Below are 20,884 nucleotides of genomic sequence, written 5' to 3'. Positions count from 1 at the left end.
CTAGATGGTTACTATGAGATAAGATCACAGGCCTGGTTCTATTCATGACAGAACTAGATGGTTACTATGAGATAAGATCACAGGCCTGGTTCTATTCATGACATAGAACTAGATGATTACTATGAGATAAGATCACAGGCCTGGTTCTGTTCATGACAGAACTAGATGATTACTATGAGATAAGATCACAGGCCTGGTTCTGTTCATGACAGAACTAGACGATTACTATGAGATAAGATCACAGGCCTGGTTCTATTCATGACAGAACTAGATGGTTACTATGAGATAAGATCACAGGCCTGGTTCTGTTCATGACATAGAACTAGATGATTACTATGAGATAAGATCACAGGCCTGGTTCTGTTCATGACATATAACTAGACGATTACTATGAGATAAGATCACAGGCCTGGTTCTATTCATGACATAGAACTAGACGATTACTATGAGATAAGATCACAGGCCTGGTTCTATTCATGACATAGAACTAGATGATTACTATGAGATAAGATCACAGGCCTGGTTCTGTTCATGACATAGAACTAGACGATTACTATGAGATAAGATCACAGGCCTGGTTCTGTTCATGACATAGAACTAGACGATTACTATGAGATAAGATCACAGGCCTGGTTCTATTCATGACATAGAACTAGACAGTTACTATGAGATAAGATCACAGGCCTGGTTCTGTTCATGACATAGAACTAGATGGTTACTATGAGATAAGATCACAGGCCTGGTTCTATTCATGACATAGAACTAGATGGTTACTATGAGATAAGATCACAGGACTGGTTCTGTTCATGACATAGAACTAGATGATTACTATGAGATAAGATCACAGGCCTGGTTCTGTTCATGAAGAACTAGATGGTTACTATGAGATAAGATCACAGGACTGGTTCTATTCATGACATAGAACTAGATGATTACTATGAGATAAGATCACAGGCCTGGTTCTATTCATGACAGAACTAGATGATTACTATGAGATAAGATCACAGGACTGGTTCTATTCATGACATAGAACTACATGATTACTATGAGATAAGATCACAGGCCTGGTTCTATTTATGACATAGAACTAGATGGTTACTATGAGATAAGATCACAGGACTGGTTCTGTTCATGACATAGAACTAGATGGTTACTATGAGATAAGATCACAGGACTGGTTCTGTTCATGACATAGAACTAGATGATTACTATGAGATAAGATCACAGGCCTGGTTCTGTTCATGAAGAACTAGATGGTTACTATGAGATAAGATCACAGGACTGGTTCTATTCATGACATAGAACTAGATGGTTACTATGAGATAAGATCACAGGCCTGGTTCTATTCATGACATAGAACTAGATGATTACTATGAGATAAGATCACAGGCCTGGTTCTATTAATGACATAGAACTAGATGATTACTATGAGATAAGATCACAGGCCTGGTTCTATTCATGACATAGAACTAGATGGTTACTATGAGATAAGATCACAGGCCTGGTTCTGTTCATGAAGAACTAGATGGTTACTATGAGATAAGATCACAGGACTGGTTCTATTCATGACATAGAACTAGATGATTACTATGAGATAAGATCACAGGACTGGTTCTGTTCATGACATAGAACTAGATGATTACTATGAGATAAGATCACAGGCCTGGTTCTGTTCATGAAGAACTAGATGGTTACTATGAGATAAGATCACAGGACTGGTTCTATTCATGACATAGAACTAGATGGTTACTATGAGATAAGATCACAGGCCTGGTTCTGTTCATGACATAGAACTAGATGATTACTATGAGATAAGATCACAGGCCTGGTTCTATTAATGACATAGAACTAGATGATTACTATGAGATAAGATCACAGGCCTGGTTCTGTTCATGACATAGAACTAGATGATTACTATGAGATAAGATCACAGGCCTGGTTCTATTAATGACATAGAACTAGATGATTACTATGAGATAAGATCACAGGCCTGGTTCTGTTCATGAAGAACTAGATGGTTACTATGAGATAAGATCACAGGACTGGTTCTATTCATGACATAGAACTAGATGGTTACTATGAGATAAGATCACAGGCCTGGTTCTGTTCATGACATAGAACTAGATGGTTACTATGAGATAAGATCACAGGCCTGGTTCTATTCATGACATAGAACTAGATGATTACTATGAGATAAGATCACAGGCCTGGTTCTATTCATGACATAGAACTAGATGATTACTATGAGATAAGATCACAGGCCTGGTTCTATTCATGACATAGAACTAGATGATTACTATGAGATAAGATCACAGGCCTGGTTCTATTCATGACATAGAACTAGATGATTACTATGAGATAAGATCACAGGCCTGGTTCTATTCATGACATAGAACTAGATGGTTACTATGAGATAAGATCACAGGCCTGGTTCTGTTCATGATATAGAACTAGATGGTTACTATGAGATAAGATCACAGGCCTGGTTCTGTTCATGACATAGAACTAGGGATGGGAATCGAGAACCGGTTCTTGTTGAGAACCGGGTCCCAGTGGATCAATTCCTTGGAATCGTTAGCCAAAATCCTTAACAATTCCACTATCGATCCCATGCGCGATGACGTCACACGCTGCGACACGCACGCAACGCAGCCTTGTTTTGTTTAGACCGCAGCCACCATGGCGTCTAGGCAGAAGCAAAACGATGACCACAGTGCCACTTGCAATGCTTGCAAAACCTCTATTTCGTCAAAGGGGGGAAATACTAGCAATATGCAGAAACATTTGTCCACACAGCATGCAATAATTTTGGAGGAATGTCACGTTTCTGATGTGCTACGGAGTGACGATAACGTGGCTAACAGCAGCACGGCTAACAGCAGTGCGGCTAACGTTAGCGCTCCTCCAGACCCTGTCTATTGTGTGTTTATTGTTTGTGCCATTTGTTTCATTGCGTAAACCAGATTTCACCAATACTCCATTTCCATCCATTTAATTTAGAGGATGATGACGTTCAGAGTCAGATTGGTTCAGAGGCTGGTAGTCGCTCTCGGTCAGAGGCTGCAGCGAGTACTTCTTGTGCTGCGCACTTCTAGCCCCTCCATTCACCCAGGCAGGGAAGAGTAAAATGACCGAGGCGAGGGTAAACGAATGTCACCGAGCAGTGACTAGTTTGTCTGACATGCCAGCTAAAGTAAAATGTCAAAGTTGCATGTTGTCATTCTAACCACTAGTTCTGTTTCATTCATTCCCACTATATATTTTCTATAGGGAGATGACAAAGATGCTCAACCCAAAATACAAACCCCCAAACAAAGCCAGTTTAACAGACACACTGATCCCTGCTTGGTATGGGATTGAAAAGAGCAATCTGATCTCAGAGCTGAATAAAAATACATAATTATGATAATAATAAAAAAAGAAAATTAATGTTAATAAACCCGTTTGTACTATTTTTTTTCCCTTGCCCAATGAGAATCGATAAGAGAATCGATAAGGAATCGGATCGATAAGCAGAATCGAAAATGGAATCGGAATCGCTAAAATCTTATCAATTCCCATCCCTACATAGAACTAGACGATTACTATGAGATAAGATCACAGGCCTGGTTCTGTTCATGACATAGAACTAGATGATTACTATGAGATAAGATCACAGGCCTGGTTCTATTCATGACATAGAACTAGACGATTACTATGAGATAAGATCACAGGCCTGGTTCTATTCATGACATAGAACTAGATGATTACTATGAGATAAGATCACAGGACTGGTTCTATTCATGACATAGAACTAGATGATTACTATGAGATAAGATCACAGGCCTGGTTCTATTCATGACATAGAACTAGACGATTACTATGAGATAAGATCACAGGCCTGGTTCTATTCATGACAGAACTAGATGGTTACTATGAGATAAGATCACAGGCCTGGTTCTGTTCATGACATAGAACTAGATGATTACTATGAGATAAGATCACAGGCCTGGTTCTGTTCATGACATAGAACTAGATGGTTACTATGAGATAAAATCACAGGCCTGGTTCTATTCATGACATAGAACTAGATGATTACTATGAGATAAGATCACAGGCCTGGTTCTATTTATGACATAGAACTAGACGATTACTATGAGATAAGATCACAGGCCTGGTTCTATTCATGACATAGAACTAGATGATTACTATGAGATAAGATCACAGGCCTGGTTCTATTTATGACATAGAACTAGACGATTACTATGAGATAAGATCACAGGCCTGGTTCTGTTCATGACATAGAACTAGACGGTTACTATGAGATAAGATCACAGGCCTGGTTCTATTCATGACATAGAACTAGATGGTTACTATGAGATAAGATCACAGGCCTGGTTCTATTCATGACAGAACTAGATGGTTACTATGAGATAAGATCACAGGCCTGGTTCTGTTCATGACATAGAACTAGATGATTACTATGAGATAAGATCACAGGCCTGGTTCTATTCATGACATAGAACTAGATGATTACTATGAGATAAGATCACAGGCCTGGTTCTATTCATGACATAGAACTAGATGATTACTATGAGATAAGATCACAGGCCTGGTTCTATTCATGACATAGAACTAGATGGTTACTATGAGATAAGATCACAGGCCTGGTTCTGTTCATGACATAGAACTAGATGATTACTATGAGATAAGATCACAGGACTGGTTCTATTCATGACATAGAACTAGATGGTTACTATGAGATAATATCACAGGCCTGGTTCTGTTCATGACAGAACTAGATGGTTACTATGAGATAAGATCACAGGCCTGGTTCTGTTCATGACATAGAACTAGATGATTACTATGAGATAAGATCACAGGCCTGGTTCTATTCATGACATAGAACTAGATGATTACTATGAGATAAGATCACAGGCCTGGTTCTATTCATGACATAGAACTAGATGATTACTATGAGATAAGATCACAGGACTGGTTCTGTTCATGACATAGAACTAGATGGTTACTATGAGATAAGATCACAGGCCTGGTTCTGTTCATGACATAGAACTAGATGATTACTATGAGATAAGATCACAGGACTGGTTCTATTCATGACATAGAACTAGATGGTTACTATGAGATAATATCACAGGCCTGGTTCTGTTCATGACAGAACTAGATGGTTACTATGAGATAAGATCACAGGCCTGGTTCTGTTCATGACAGAACTAGATGGTTACTATGAGATAAGATCACAGGCCTGGTTCTGTTCATGACAGAACTAGATGGTTACTTTGGTTACTTTCTTCCCTCCTGTGAAGGCAGAAAGTAGCACCAGGAAATGCACCGCACTCTAACAAGAGTGGAAGCTTATAAAGCGAGGACCACGCAATCAATCAGGCGTTCACAGCCACACCTCCCCAGGTGAACCTAACCTCCTATATAACCCCACCTGGTCCGTTGTCTCCTCTTGGCTCTGGCTTCTGCGCCCCTCCCCCCCCACCCTCTTGTGTTCTCTCTCCTCCCTTTCTCTGTCTCCTCATTCTGTCTTCCTGCAAAGGTAAGTAGAAGTAAGGGGTCTATCGAAGCCGAGCGTCGCTGGACTCCCCGGAGATCAGGCCCACGGAGCCTCCACCCTAGGAATGGAGTGCACTCGATTCCTAGTATCATCATCATCATCAGTCAGTATATAAATGGGAGATAGGGCTCTGTCTGTCTCTCTGTCTGTCTGTCTGTCTGTCTGTCTGTCTGTCTGTCTGTCTGTTTGTTTCTCTGTCCCACTGTGATTTTCCCACTGTGACATCAGGGATGTGATAAATCCCTCATAAATCCCACTGATGAAATCCCACTGTGACATCATCAGTGATGTCATAAATACCACTGTGACATCATCAGTGATGTCATAAATCTCTCATTGGCCACACAGCAGCCGAGCTGCGGGCAAGGCTACGCGAGCCTGCGTAGCGGGCGAGCCTAGGAATCGAGCGCGCAAGATCCCTATAATGGAGGAGACCCCATAAAACCTCCTTAACTCATTCACTGCCAACAACGTATGAACACGTTTTCAGAATCCAGCTGTTCCCTGCCAACAACGTGTTTACACGTTTTTGGCATCGATTTTTTTTTTTTGACGGTGGGTTGTGCATCTAAGCCTTTTACATCTCTTATATAATTATTGGAGCCACCGAACGTTTACAACCCATTCCACCGACCCACTAAGTGGCAACAGTGCTCTCCTTGCTAGAGGAAGGAAAGCATTTTTTTAACTTGTCAAGCCATTCTCAGCCCAGCCATTCTCCTTTTCGCGCTGATTGCTGGCGATGCGGGATTGCAAATTTACATAATAGATTCAGCCGATCTACTATGATCGGGTGATAGATTACAGGTGGACGAACACACTTTGAAACACGCAGCATAAATATGACCAGAATCGCAAAAGCTTCTCTCAACCAAAACTCCAAACGAGTGAGTCCATCCCGACTTCCTCAAACAGCGGCTGTGCAGACAGGCACAGGAGAGCAGCAAAGCACTGACTGGTGACAAGCTTGTCCGCCCACGGAGGGCGGAGTTGAAGCAACTCGAGAGGGAGGGAGAGAGAGAGAGAGAGAGAGAGAGAGAGAGAGGGAGGGAGAGCGAGAGGGAGGGAGAGAGAGAGAGAGAGCGAGAGGGGGAGGGAGAGAGAGAGAGAGAGAGCCAAAAATGAATGGTTAAAGTGACAGTTCCAACCAATTTCACAAAAAGCCGTTTATCTCTGAATATTCTTTTTCACGCTAAAACCATGCTGTATTCAACTGCTAATGCTTACATAACTACTAACTCTACAAACTAACTCTTTTAGACAGAGAAAGTACACATTCTATTAGTACTTTTGAGATATTGTATGTTCACAAACTCCAAGCTGAAACGAATCCTCGGCTCTTATAAAATGAGCCATAATCCTCAAAAAACGGCTTGGCAGAAGCTATCTACAGCAAAAAAAAACGTCTGGCAGTCAATGTGTTAAACTCCCGTTAATGTTTGACTGCTTACCTTCAGTATGTGATCATGTCTGTTTAAGTCCAACATTTCCTGTCATTACCTTGTCAGCACAGTTTGGATCTGCAGCAGCCCCGCAGCTAGCCCCGGCTGGCCCGGCATGTGTGATGACTTCTACCGGCCCGATCACCTCATACACAGGCTCACCCTGCACCAAGGAAGGCTTAGCTTAGTTTAGATCTCCTCATACACAGGCTCACCCTGCACCAAGGAAGGCTTAGCTTAGCTTAGTTTGCTTTACAGTCACATATTCTCCATCCATTACTTAAGGTCCAATTAAAGCTGTGTGTGTGTGTGTGTGTGATAGAGAAAAAGTGTTTTTATCTTTTAAAAGTTTATGGGCCCTATCCTCTCAAAAGCGCTAATTTAGCGTTTGCGCTCGTTTAACGCCGTGCGCAATGCAAATTGGGGGCGGACACAAGCGCATGCCTGTGATAATTGTACTGGGCATTGGCTGCCCCATGACAAAGCAGGCGTTTCACCATAGCATTATGCTATCATCAGCAGCACGCAATTACTTTGCACTAAGAGCTTTGAAAAGGACCTCTTAGGCGCAAATACCTCACTGCGCTGGGAGCGCACCATAATCTCCGTGCAGCGCAGCGCAGTGCAAAGTAGAATTCCTTTTGGATATGTCATTACGCACAGCCTTGCCATGCCAGGACATCAAATTATGCTGCTATAATTGGGTATTAGCAGATAATTCAGTGAGGCAATCAACTATAACTCACTGAGAAACTTTTATCACATCGCAAAGAGGGAAATTAATTGAGAAAACTTGTTGGAGAATGGACATAGGCTATTTACCTTCATAACCCGGAGGGTCGTTGGCACCACAGACGATCTGTCAATAAGCTCTCTCTGTCCTCGCACGAGTGAGTACTCTATTACGCATGGAGAGAATTACAGCATATTGCATGCCTCGCACAAACAACCATTGCGAGACAGGAATCTGATTGGTTTTGATTGACGTAATGCCCAGCCTTGCCTGGCCACACCCATGAATAATTCTGGTAGTTAAGACCGCCCAAATCCCATTTGCGCAGCCATTTTGGGGTGCAGATGATTTTGGCACGGCTGCGACACGTGCCGTGAACGTTTCCGCATCCCCGCCGAGAATTTCGGGGGCTGTTTTAACTTAGAAATCAGGGAGGTCACGTCTACCAGACGATTATATCACTTTTAAACAGTTACATTTCTGTATAAATCATTACAATGATGCTCCCGTGAGGTGGGGATGCTTTTTTTATGCTGGGCGGGGGTGCAAAACTCAGCATAACACCTGGACAGCGGACAGCAACCTTCCCTGCTTTAAGGCAAGCGCAAACAGGTGCGCAATAGGGGATAGCGCCTGTACGAAGATAGGGCCCTATATCTATATTACCATTTGTTAAATTGGCTTACATAAGAACTTTTATTTGCTGGCATAAGAATAAGAATGAACTTTCACATTCCTCACCCTGACATGAAGTCACAGAGAAGAGTGCAATTGACAGTTGAGCTATCGACTTAACAACTTCCTGTGTCGACCACAAGGTCTAAAAATCACTCTAGAGGAGAGTTCCTGTTGATAATCACAAGACACACAAGCCACCAAGAGATGGACTGCTGCAAGGCGAGAACAGGCATGGGTTGTTTCCAGTGTGGCTACGTGTGTACGCTTTGACGTAAATGTCAGAGGACATTGATGTGTTTTCGAGAAAGCCACAATGAACCACACACACACAGACACGCGCGCGCGCGCACACACACACACACACACACACACACACACACACACGGATGTTGGTCAGAATCCACAAATCCCCCCAAACTCACCTCTGTGACAGCAGCGTAGTCTGTCGCCACAGGAGAGCTCAATGATGCTGGAAAACAGGTTCACATAAGATTTACTGATGAAGACAGAATATGGTGACAACACAGACATGACTTACACTGATGAAGACAGCATATGGTGACAACACAGACATGACTTACACTGATGAAGACACAGAATATGGTGACAACACAGACATGACTTACACTGATGAAGACACAGAATATGGTGACACAGACATGATTTACACTGATGAAGACAGCATATGGTGACACCCAGCCGCGGACAGCACCATCGGGAACGGCGGGCCGTTTCTCTGTGGCCTGGCCTGGCTTTTTTTATTTTTTGGCCCTCAGCGCAGTCAGGCCACTGAACAGCAGGCTAGGCAGGCCAAGTCAAGTCAAGTCAAGTCAAGTCAAGTCAAGTCAAGTCAATACAAATTTTGTATAGCCCTAATTCACAAGCATGTCCCAGAGGGCTTCACAGAAAATATGTCTAGCTAATTCTAGCTGACACAACAGTAGCAAATTACAGAATAAAGATAACACATTGGACAATTGATAGAGAAATAAAGAAATATAGGAGAGAGCAGAGGAGAGAGCAGGAGAAGGGAGGAGAGCAGGGGGGATGTGAGAGAGTGATGGGGTGGGGAGGGAATGGGAAATGTTGGAGAGTATAGGAGGTGGGGAAGGAGCAGGGGAAGGGGGAAAGAGGAGAGAGCAGGAGAGGGGAGGGGGGAGGGAGAGCGGGGGGATGTGGGGGAGAAGAGAGCAGGGAGAGGGAGGAGGTGGGGAGAGAATGGGAAATGTGGGGGAGGAGAGAACGGAGAAGGAGAGGTGGGGAAAGTAGCAGGGGAAGGGGGAAAGAAAGAGAATGGGTGCCATGCTTTAAAATGGAATGGATGCCATGCTTTAGAAAGGTGGGGGGGGGGGGGGGTTCGGGAACGGGAGGAGGTGGGGAGGGAGAGCAGGGGGAGTATGAGAGACTATATGGAGAGAACAGGGAAAGGAGGGCTAGCTGACACAACAGTAACAAATTACAGTAGTAATAATAACACATCGAACAATTATATGATAGAGAAATATAGACACACATTTTACAAGGACATAATTATGTCGATTTCTTTGCCAGTATGTATAAGTGTGTCTATAGTTGCGCGGATAGCAGTCAGGCAGGCTGCAGGCAGCCAGGCACGCAGAAATGAGTTAACTTGTCAGTCAGACACCAGCGCAAGGGTGGGCGGGGCGGCGTGTGCCCGCGAGTCACATAGACACATGTGCATCGACAGAGTCTGTGATGAAGGTCTAGGCTTGCTGTTCAACTGTGCCAAAATGGAGAAGAAAAGAGGTGCAGACAGGTGGAAAGAGAGGAAAGGAAAAGCCCTTGCCACAGATGCTGTGATATGTAGGAAAGATCAGTGACATGGCATGTTTGCCAGAAAGGCCGATCAGTCAAAAAAACACAAAACACAACACACACATGAACTCATGAAATTTTTTCATAATTTTTTTGCTGATTGAAGTAGCCTAAGGTACGATATTTTGTTGATTCCCGATGGGAAATTGAGTCATGCTACCGTTGCGGTAACCCTTTATTTTACAGGTACCCTAGTTACATAAGAACTATTTGTAATTACACATGAACACCAAATATAATTACACAGTAATTACCAATAGTTATAAATGACGTTCATATGTAGTTATGGACGGACCTGTAAAATGGAGTGAGTCTGTTCAACTCTAGTTCATGTACCGGACCTGTAAAGTGGAGTGAGTCTGTTCAACTGTAGTTCATATGTAGTTACATGGTACTGGACCTGTAAAGTGGAGTGAGTCTGTTCAACTGTAGTTCATATGTAGTTACATGGTACTGGACCGGTAAAGTGAAGTGAGTCTGTACAACTGTAGTTCATATTACATGGTACTGGACCGGTAAAGTGAAGTGAGTCTGTTCAACTGTAGTTCATATGTAGTTACATGGTACCAGACCTGTAAAGAAGCTACAGGCTGGGACAGAGATTGCTAAAAGCCAGTGGTGGATTCGTACCACTGAACATGACGCCCCTGTGTGTGTGTGTGTGTGTGCGTGCGCGCGCGTGTGTGAGTGTGTGTGTGTGTGTGTGTGTGCGTGTGGGTGTGAGTGTGTGCGCGCGGGCATGTGTGTCTTACCACGAGGATTTGTGGTCCTCCTCCTCCATAGGAAGTAGATGGCCAGCCCTAATATGGTAACCATAACAACCAAGGCCACGCCCACATACAGCATCACATTCACACCTGCAGCAGGTTCAGCAGTACAAAGTGGTGTTAAACTGATACACTTCACTGTTCTACAGACAGGTCAAAACATCTACACATCAGCTATATGTGGTGATTTATACATTACATTTTTTAATTATCTTGATGACGTCACAACTGCTGTGTTAGATGAAAACAGACTATTAGTAGCTAAATATTGTTGATGAACCCATGACAGCATACATGCTACAGTAATTATATGTATGTGATGTGCTCTACAGTAAATGCATGCAACAAAAATAACATTTAGAACCGTAAAGGAACACTGCTGATTTTCAATGCTGCCACTGGTCAACAACTTAAGTCAAATCAAATCAACTCTCGATAACTGTCAAACTAAATGAATGTCTGCAAAACTGTTTTTTTAGTTTTCGGACATGTGTGAGATCGTGCAAAATAACTCAGCGTTGAAAATCGCTGGAGTGTTCCAACATTAACTAGCTAGTCAATAAAAGCTTTACTGTACCTGAACGCTGAGCAGGCGGGGCTGTGATGAAGGCTGGTGTGTCTGTTGTTGTATCAGGACAGACAGTGGAGGCTTGTGTTGAAGCGGTTGCAGCTGTGAACAACAAAAATGCAATAAAACATTGAGAGGCAGAACTCAATACTGATATCATGACAAAAATGATTATGCTCCCTTTCACATAAACAGTGGTGACATTAAATATAAATAGAGAAAAAAATGCAATGAAAATATTTAAGAAATCTTTTACAATCAATATTAATTAATAGTTACATGTTAATGTTCTATCAAAGTTATTTTGTGCAGTCACTAAACATTGTGGTTGTAATTAATATTTACATTGAACTGTAATGAATATTAATTAATAGTTAAATATTACAGGTCTGCCAAAGTTATTTTAGCTAAATGTGGTCGATAATTAATATTCACAGGTGACGCTTCAAAAAATATTTTTAATCTGGACAGCAGCAGTACAATAAAGAGTGTTTCATCCTGTGGCTTTCCTCAGTGTAAAAAAACAACAACAAATAACAATAACACAGAGGAAAGCCACAGGCTGTAACTATAAACACAAATGTAGGCTAAATCTACAATGGAGCACAGCCTCTAGTTTGGATGTGAAAACTTTCTTCAGGCCTCCAAAAATATGCAGCAACATTTTCATGACTTTAAGTGAGAACTCACCATCTGTCACTGTGATGTTAAACTGCTGGTATGAATCTGGTCCATATCTCTCCACAGCACACCTGTACCTTCCTGAGTCAGACTTGATCAGTTGTGAGATGGTCACATTGAAGACTCCATTATCCAAGGGTCCACCCCTTTTATCTTCAATGCTGTATCTGCCATTCTGATCTTTGTCTTTATCGGTTTCAATGAGAATGTTTTCATCTTTGCATTCTCCCTTACAGAAGAGCTTCTTGTTGTCTCCAGCCACAATGAAGGAGCATCTAACGCTGATATTTCCTCCCACAACTGCCTTATGGACAGTCACAGGAACATCAGATAAACCAAGGTCGAATCCAGTGTTGAACCCAGTGTTGAATCCAGTGTTGACATCACACAGCGCTGCTGAAAAGAGGAGTAATCAATAGTTCTGATCAGTACTTAGCTACTGTAAGAGACTAACCACTAACTGCTGCTTCACATTCACACAGTCACAGGCTCTGGGGCAGATGGGGGTGGTAAAGTGCCTTGCTAAAGGGCACTTCCTGCAGAAAATCCACATGTGAAAACATATGCATTCATGTGGGGAACACTTTATAATGCTCGTATAATATTGTAGTATTGTAAGTACACTATTTTAATGTGTATTGAAAACTCGGCTATAGTAGGCTATACATTGTAGGCTATACATTAATCCCAGTACTGTAGTAAATGAAAGGTTGAAAGGTTAAGTGTAGGGATGTCCGATATTATCGGCCTACCGATATTATCGGCCGATATTAGCATAAAAAATTCATATCGGAAAATATCGGTATCGGTTTTCATGCCGATTTTTATGCCTCTGCCGGCGATAGCCAGGCCGGAGCCATTATGGATCCGGGTTGTCCGTACGGACGTATGTCCGTACGATGTTTGTTAACGCGATATCTGAGGAACGCCTTGACGGAATTTCATCGAATTTGCCTCAAACATCGACTTAGACTCAACGATGATCTGATTAGATTTTGGTGGTCAAAGGTCAAAGGTCAAGGTCACTGTGACCTTTCGAACGCCATTTTCAAGCTTATTAACGCGATATCTCAGGAATGCCTTGACAGAATTTAATAAAACTTGTCTCAAACATCGACTTGGACTCAAGGATGAACTGATTAGATTTTGGTGGTCAAAGGTCAAGGTCACTGTGACCTCTCAAACGCCATTTTCCAGCTTGTTAACGTGATATCTCATGAATGCCTTGGCGGAATTTCATCAAATTGGCCTCAAACATCGACTTAGACTCAAGGATGATCTGATTAGATTTTGGTGGTCAAAGGTCAAGATCACTGTGACCTCTCGAACGCCATTTTCAAGCTTGTTAACGCGATATCTCAGGAATGCCTTGACGGAATTTAATCAACCTTGTCTCAAACATCGACTTGGACTCAAGGATGAACTGATTAGATTTTAGTGGTCAAAGGTCAAGGTCACTGTGACCTCTCAAACGCCATTTTCCAGCTTGTTAACGCGATATCTCACGAATGCCTTGACGTAATTTCATCAAATTTGCCTCAAACATCGACTTCGACTCAAGGATGAACTGATTCGATTTTGGTGGTCAAAGGTCAAAGGCCAAGATCACTGTGACCTCTCAAACGCCATTTTCAAGCTTGTTAGCGCAACATCTCAGAAATGCCTTGACGGAGTTTCATCAAATTTGCCTCAAACATCGACTTGGACTCAAGGATGAACTGATTAGATTTTCGTGGTCAAAGGTCAAGGTCACTGTGACCTCACGAATGCCATTCCCAAGTTCGTTAAAGCGTTATCTCAAGAACGGCTTGATGGAATTTCTGCCAATTTGGCTCAAACGTCGACTTGGGCGCAAGGATGAATGGATTACATTTTGGTGATCAAAGGTCAAGGTCACTGTGACCTCTCCAACGCCATTTTCAAGATTGTTAACGCCATATCTCAGGAATGCCTTGACGGAATTTCATCAAATTTGCCTCAAACATTAAGTTGGCCTCAAGGATGAACTGATTACATTTTGGTGGTCAAACTTCAAGGTCACTGTGACCTCACGAACGCCATTCCCAAGTTGGTTAACGCAAAGTCTCAGAACGGCTTGATAGAATTTCTTCTGATTTGGCTCAAACACGACTTGGACGCAAGGATGAACTGACTCAATTTTGGTTATCAAAGGTCAAGGTCACTGTGACCTCTCGAATGCCATTTTCAAGCTTGTTAACGCGATATCTCAGGAATGTCTTGATGGAATTTCTTCGAATTTGCCTCAAGCGTCCACTTGGACTCAAGGATGAACTGATTACATTTTGGTGGTCAAAGTTCAAGGTCACTGTGACCTCACACACCCAATTTCCAAGCTCTGTAATGCAACATCACAGGAGCGCCTTGACGGAATTTCTTCCAATTTGCCTCAAATGGCGATTTGGACTCAAGAATGACCTAATGGCGGAGGCATAAGTCTGCGTTGCGGTTGTTCTATTTTATTTTATTATTTTTTTTAATACAGGGGGAGTCTCACTGAGAGCAATGCTCTCTTTTTCAGGAGTGCCCTGTTCACATTCACACACACATTCATACCTGGAAGCTGACCAGTACAACCACAGTCTGATCTGTTGGCCACTGAGCAGCTCCACTGGAGCGGTTGGGGTTAAGGGCCTTGCTCAAGGGCACCTCAGTGGTGGTAATGAGGGAGGGGCAAGCGCTGCCTTTTCACTTTCCCCACCCAGATTTATCCTGCCGGTTCCGGGGATTGAACCGACGACCTTCTGGTCACAAGCTCGCTTCTCTAACCCTTGGGCCACCACTGCCCCAATAACACTTAGAACTTTAACACAACATGCATATTATATGTTAAACTCTTCAGCTACATTAAGCTACATTATGTAACTTGTTACCTGAAATTTTGGTGAAAAAAAAGCCTGCTTATATTGGTATCGGTTGATATCGGTTGATATCGGTATCGGAAATTAAGAGTTGGACATTATCGGATATCGGATATCGGTAAAAAAGCCAATATCGAACATCCCTAGTTAAGTGTGAATGCTTTGGAAATCATGTCGAGAGCGCTTCCATTCCGCACAAAACCGCGCACGAGCGTTTTTGTGTGTGCTTTGTTTTTTCCCCCCTGCAGTCGCGTGCAGTACAGTTCAGGACACAACGATCACACGGACGGCAGCCAACTGGTTTTGTCTGTTTGATGCTGTTGACTGTGAACATGAAAGACATATTATTGGCAATTCTGGCAGCAGCGGAGGTTGAAGATCCCTCTGGGAGGAGAAAAGGTAGGATGAGTGAAAAGACGAGCAGTGCGCTTTTCCTCCAAATGCTGAACTTTTTAGAAACACTAGACGCCACCAGCGCTTCAACGCCAGGTGCACCATATATAGGATGCCACTGCAGTGAGAATGGGCTGGGCAGGCATATGAGAACGGAAGTGATGTCTTATACTAAATTTCAATCATGAAGATATGGGCCCTATCGTCGTACGGCGCTATCGTTTGCGCAGCCGTTTGCGCACCTCTTATGCTATCTTCCCTGCGTCTTATCGTCTGCCTCCACCATCCAGTTTTGTGCTGGAATCTAAGCGCAGACCCAGGTGTAGGCGTGGCCCAGGTGTGTCCGTGCGCCTCTTAGCCCATCATCTGCTTCACGCAAGTGTCATTTGGGGCTCTGGCGAAGATACCATCACCATGTCCCGAGTGTAAACACAGGTTTGGGCGTTGCCCGTTCCAAAATAGGTGTTTCAGCGCAATGTGTTGGGGAAAATGGCCTTGGGTGCTCTCAATTTTAACGTCACCTAATAGCAGGTCTTAGCGCGAAAAACCCTACTACCACGCCTGAGCGCACACGGTATTCTCCGCACAGTGCAGGAAATCCTTGCTTGGATACATTACGCACGGCATGGATGTCTCTCTTTCTCCAACACCTCGCGCGCACACACTCTTCTCTTATAAGGAATGCCACGTTGATTTTCAACTATAGCCTACACTGCAGAAAAAATACATTGATTTAAAAATTTGAATTTGTTTGTCATGGTGTTATTAGGCTACATAATTCCCGACCATACAGGTCTGTGGTGTGTAACAGTAGATTACTTTAGGTAGGAGAAAAGGTAGGTGAAAATAAAAAGCAAATGCTGATCTTTTCCAACCATTAGGCTACGTTTAATAATACCGCAATAGCCCTCTCCACCTCCCTCGTCGGGGGGAGAGAGAGAGAGAGAGAGAGAGAGACACGGGGCATACTGTCGGCCCATAACGTGACTACCCAGCTCAACTTAACTGCCTCATCTCCTAGTAATAGCCAGTAACCTAGGCCTACTGCAAAAGTTAACTATGTTGAAAATTCGATGTCTGGTTTTCTCACGAGTAGCCTACAGCTGAAGTCCCTCTCGTCATCAAGTAACAGTGACGGAAGCATGTGTCTTTTTGTGCGCCAAGGGGAAAATGACAAATGCTGGGAGAAAAAAATAGATACTCACAATTCTCTCATGAATTAGGGCTTTTGGAATAAATTGGTCGGATTCAATGTATATACATTAATGGAAACGAATAAAAAAAAAGCTGATAAAGAAAATGTGTGCTGGTGGAACGAAATTCAATTTCAAATAGAGCGGCATCACTCAGCGTGGCTCTCAGTACGCAGTAGCCCCGCAGCAGAGATGCAGGAGAGAGAGCCCAAAAAGGAATAAGCATACGTCCATAATAACATAGCATGAAAGCTGAAAAACATTTATGGCAGTAACACACATACATACCGTTCCCATTGCATTTGAGCCGCGCCAGCATTAATTGCACACTTTTTATAATGTCCTCCTAGGTCTAATAACTGTTTGTTTGTTTTTGGTCAGGCTGAGTCGGTGTCAGGCTAAGTGTACAGTATGTGACAACGGTGAAGAGTTGAGCTCGGTCCGCGTCTCAAGCGGGTTGGGTTGGGTCGCATTCGATTTTTTTAGGACCGTTGAGAACTCTACATGACAGCCATCAAGAAAGGAGAACAGCACTCCAAGTTGAATACTTTTATTGCCACATAGACATTTCGGGCAGCAGCCCTTCTTCAGCGTGTGAAATGGCAATAATACACAGGTGATTCACAGGTGAGCATGAGTGCGTTTTATTTGATTTTCTACGCATGACAGCCTCACATCTCTCTCTCTCTCTCTCTCTCTCTCTCTCTCTCCCTTTCTTGCTCTCCCCATCTCTCACTGCTGTGCCACTGTTCCACTGGGACCGTTTTAAAATGTTTTCTTAACAGTTCTTAGAAGGTGCAACGAACAGTTTGACAAGTTAAAAGTGAGTCACATTCAGCCACAGTTTGTCATTTTGAAAACTCTGCTAGTCATTTTGGTTGCAACTACCAAACACTTCATCGTAGCCATGTTTTTAAAAGATATTTGATTATGATAAGTAGAAAAGTAAAAGAAACTACAGCCACAAAAACCAGAAAACAAACAAACCAAAAAGAAGAAACATTCACACGTAGCAGCCACTGTGGTTTCCTCAAGTTAGTTCCCTGTCCTAACACGACACTAGATCAAACACTCAGGGCTGTCTCTGAAACAGAATAGTGAAAATATATAATAGGCTATAGTTAAAATACTGTGTACTCTGGTTAGGAGGAGGATTACATCTGTATTCATTGTCGTTGTGTATTTGTCTGTAGCCTATAGTTCTACATCTTTATCAAATGTGGCACTGTTTTTGTATGCACATTTGCAAACGTGACACGTCTTCTTATTTGGACCATCATATCTCAAACATAGAAAGTACCTGAGAGTAATCAGTAATGTGAGTAATCACCTGGATCACCTTATTGATAACAGTTTTGTTGAGGCAATCAGTAACTGTGATGGAACATCTTAAAGAAGTGATCTGCCCAGCCCTGACCACAATGAGAGAAACAGACCGGAGGACAGACAGATCAACAGAGGGAAACAATGATATTAGAAAGACAGAGTGTACTCACCGAGGAAGACGTAACAGAAGGTGATGTGATGGATATTCATGTTAAACTGTTGAACCTCCAAGTCTCTGAGTCTCTACTTCACTGATAGAGGAACCAACTACCACTTCCCTTATCGTCAGCGTCTCTCTCCCCCCCCCCCCCTCTCTCTCTCTCTCTCCTCTCCCCCCCCTTCTCTCTCTCTCTCTGTCCCCCCCCCCCCTCTCTCTCTCTCTGTCTCCCCCCCCCTTCTCTCTCTCTCTCTCTCTCTCTCTCTCTCTCGCTGTCTCCCCCCCCCCCTCTCTCTCTCTCTCTCTCTCTCTCGCTGTCTCCCCCCCCCCCTCTCTCTCTCTCTCTCTCTCTCTCTCCAGCAAAGTAAGAACACCTCATGAGGATGTTTGGTGCTCTGCCATTGATGGTTGTTGTTGTTGTTGTTGTTGATGATAATAATGATGATGATGATGATGATGATGATGATGATGATGATAACGGTGATGATGACACAGCATGGAGCAGAATGTGATTGGTTAATTAAAGTCTGTTGTCAGAGAGATCTAGTTTGTAGGAAACAGTCTCTTCTACTTTGAATAAACATGGTGAAGCAACAGAAGATTAACAGCTAAAGTCACACCTCCAAACTATGCAGCAGACTGGCTGGGTAAGTGTGAGATCATTTTGTACCAATAGAACAAGTTCCTCATTCTTAAAACTTCAACCTGCAACACTGAAGGTGTCAGTATCATTCAAGCCCAGTGTATTTTGTTATTTAAGATACTGTGGAAGTGCAGGAGAAAGACTCGAAACCAAAGTTGTATCCGACTGGATTTATTTTCTCACACTTCAACTGCGATCATACAGGTAAAAGTGGGCTGCTAACATGTTGCTTTGTAGGCTACTCCCCAAACCATCGTGCCACCTACCTGAACCCCCCGCCCCTGTTAAAGGGGCCCCTACCATCAGGTGAATGTCTCTCCCCATTGTCTCTGCTGTGGTACGCCACACACGCCCCCCCAGAATTCACCCAAACCCCACTCCTAATAACGGCGCGGAGGCCGGATCAGCCGACCGTAACGGCTCTGCTTCACAGGCACACTGTCAGAGTCCTGAACAGCAGACCCTCGGGGCTGAGGGGTGGCGGGGGACCTGCCCAGGTCTACGGGAAAAGAGTCAGCAGGGGGCAGCACAGCAAGGGGAAGGGGGACCACAAGCTTGTTGGGAGGTCGCCCACGCCGTGGGGGAAGCGCCACCTCCACCGACTTGCTTAAATCCAAATGGGCGGGCTTCAGGCGGTCCACCGAAAAGTGCTCCTTCCTCCCCCCTATGTCCAGCACAAAATACTTGGTCCCTGCTTCCAGAACGCGAAAGGGGCCGTCATAGGAGGGCTGCAGCGGCGACCGGTGCGCGTAAAGCCGCACGAAGACATAACCCGCCGAGAGCAGATCCGGCGGCATGTGCACCTCCGGCACGTCGTGTCTCGAAGTGGGGACAGGGACAAAATCCTTGGCCACGTCCAGGAGCGCCGCCCGCTGACGAGCGGCCGACCAGGGAGCGTCAACCCCTGGAATGAACTCTCCCGGCACTCGTAATGGCTGGCCATACACCAACTCAGCAGATGAAGACTGCAGGTCCTCTTTGGGGGCCGTCCGCAGGCCCAGCATGACCCACGGAAGCCTGTCCACCCAGCCACCATCCACGAGGCGCGGCTTTCATAGAACGGTGAAACCTCTCGCACAGTCCATTCGCCGGCGGGTGGTAGGCTGTGGTGCGGTGAAGCTTCGTGCCCAGCCCCTCTGCCATAGCACCCCAGAGCTCCGACGTGAACTGTGGACCACGGTCCGAAGTGAGGTCAGCCGGCGCGCCGAACCTGACGACCCACGACCCGATGAAGGCCCTAGCCACCTCTGCCGTTGTGGTCGACGACAACGGCACCGCCTCCGGCGCCGACGTCACCAAACGCCACCTCCTGTAGCCGCAGCCCGGTCTCCGCTGACCGGCAGGCCTGCACTCCCGCGTCGTTGGCCTGATCCGCGGCCATGCCGGCGTAGTCGAGCCCCAGGTGCACGGCGCCCGCCACCGCCCGGGAGAGGCAGTCTGCCACAAAGTTGTGCTTTCCCGCCACGTGCTGGATGTCTGTGGTGTACTCTGAGATCTCAGCCAGTTGACGCTGCTGGCGTCCGGTCCTGGGTGGCTCCGCCTTGGACATAGCGGACGCCAGTGGCTTATGATCCACGTACGCAGTGAACCGACGCCCCTCCAGCAGGAACCTGAAGTGCCGGACCGCCAGGAACAAACCCAGGAGTACACGATCGAAAGTGCTATATTTCCTCTCATTGTCCCGTAACTTCCTGCTAAAGAAAGCCAATGGCTGCCAGGCACCACTCACCCACTGCTCATAAACCGCCCCCACCGCGTAGTCCGATGCGTCGGTGGTGAGGGCGACTGGGGCCGTAAGCGACGGGTGTGCCAGCAAGGCAGCGTCGGCCAGCACGTCCTTAGCGTCCTGGAACGCTTTGTCCCGCTCCGAGGACCAGTCCACCGCGGCCTTGGGGTCGCGACCCCGCAGTGCGTCGTACAGAGACCGCATGTGATGTGCCGCCCGAGGGATGAACCTGTTGTAAAAATTTACCATCCCCAAGAACTCCTGCAGCGCTTTCACAGTCCGGGGGCGTGGGAACGTGG

At 44.7% G+C, this 20,884-nt stretch overlaps 1 long non-coding RNA gene across 1 annotated transcript in view; it reads right to left on the bottom strand.

Annotated features, from left to right (window-relative positions):
- LOC310795041 overlaps positions 1 to 20,884 on the bottom strand; it is a 664,395-nt gene that overhangs the window by 380,399 nt on the left and 263,112 nt on the right. The window lies entirely within an intron of this gene.

Source organism: Poromitra crassiceps (assembly GCF_964638095.1).
Source record: "Poromitra crassiceps genome assembly, chromosome: 20".
Lineage (NCBI taxonomy): Eukaryota > Metazoa > Chordata > Actinopteri > Beryciformes > Melamphaidae > Poromitra > Poromitra crassiceps.
The sequence above is the reverse complement of the archived record's forward strand: the minus strand, read 5'-3'. Positions and strand labels throughout refer to the sequence as shown.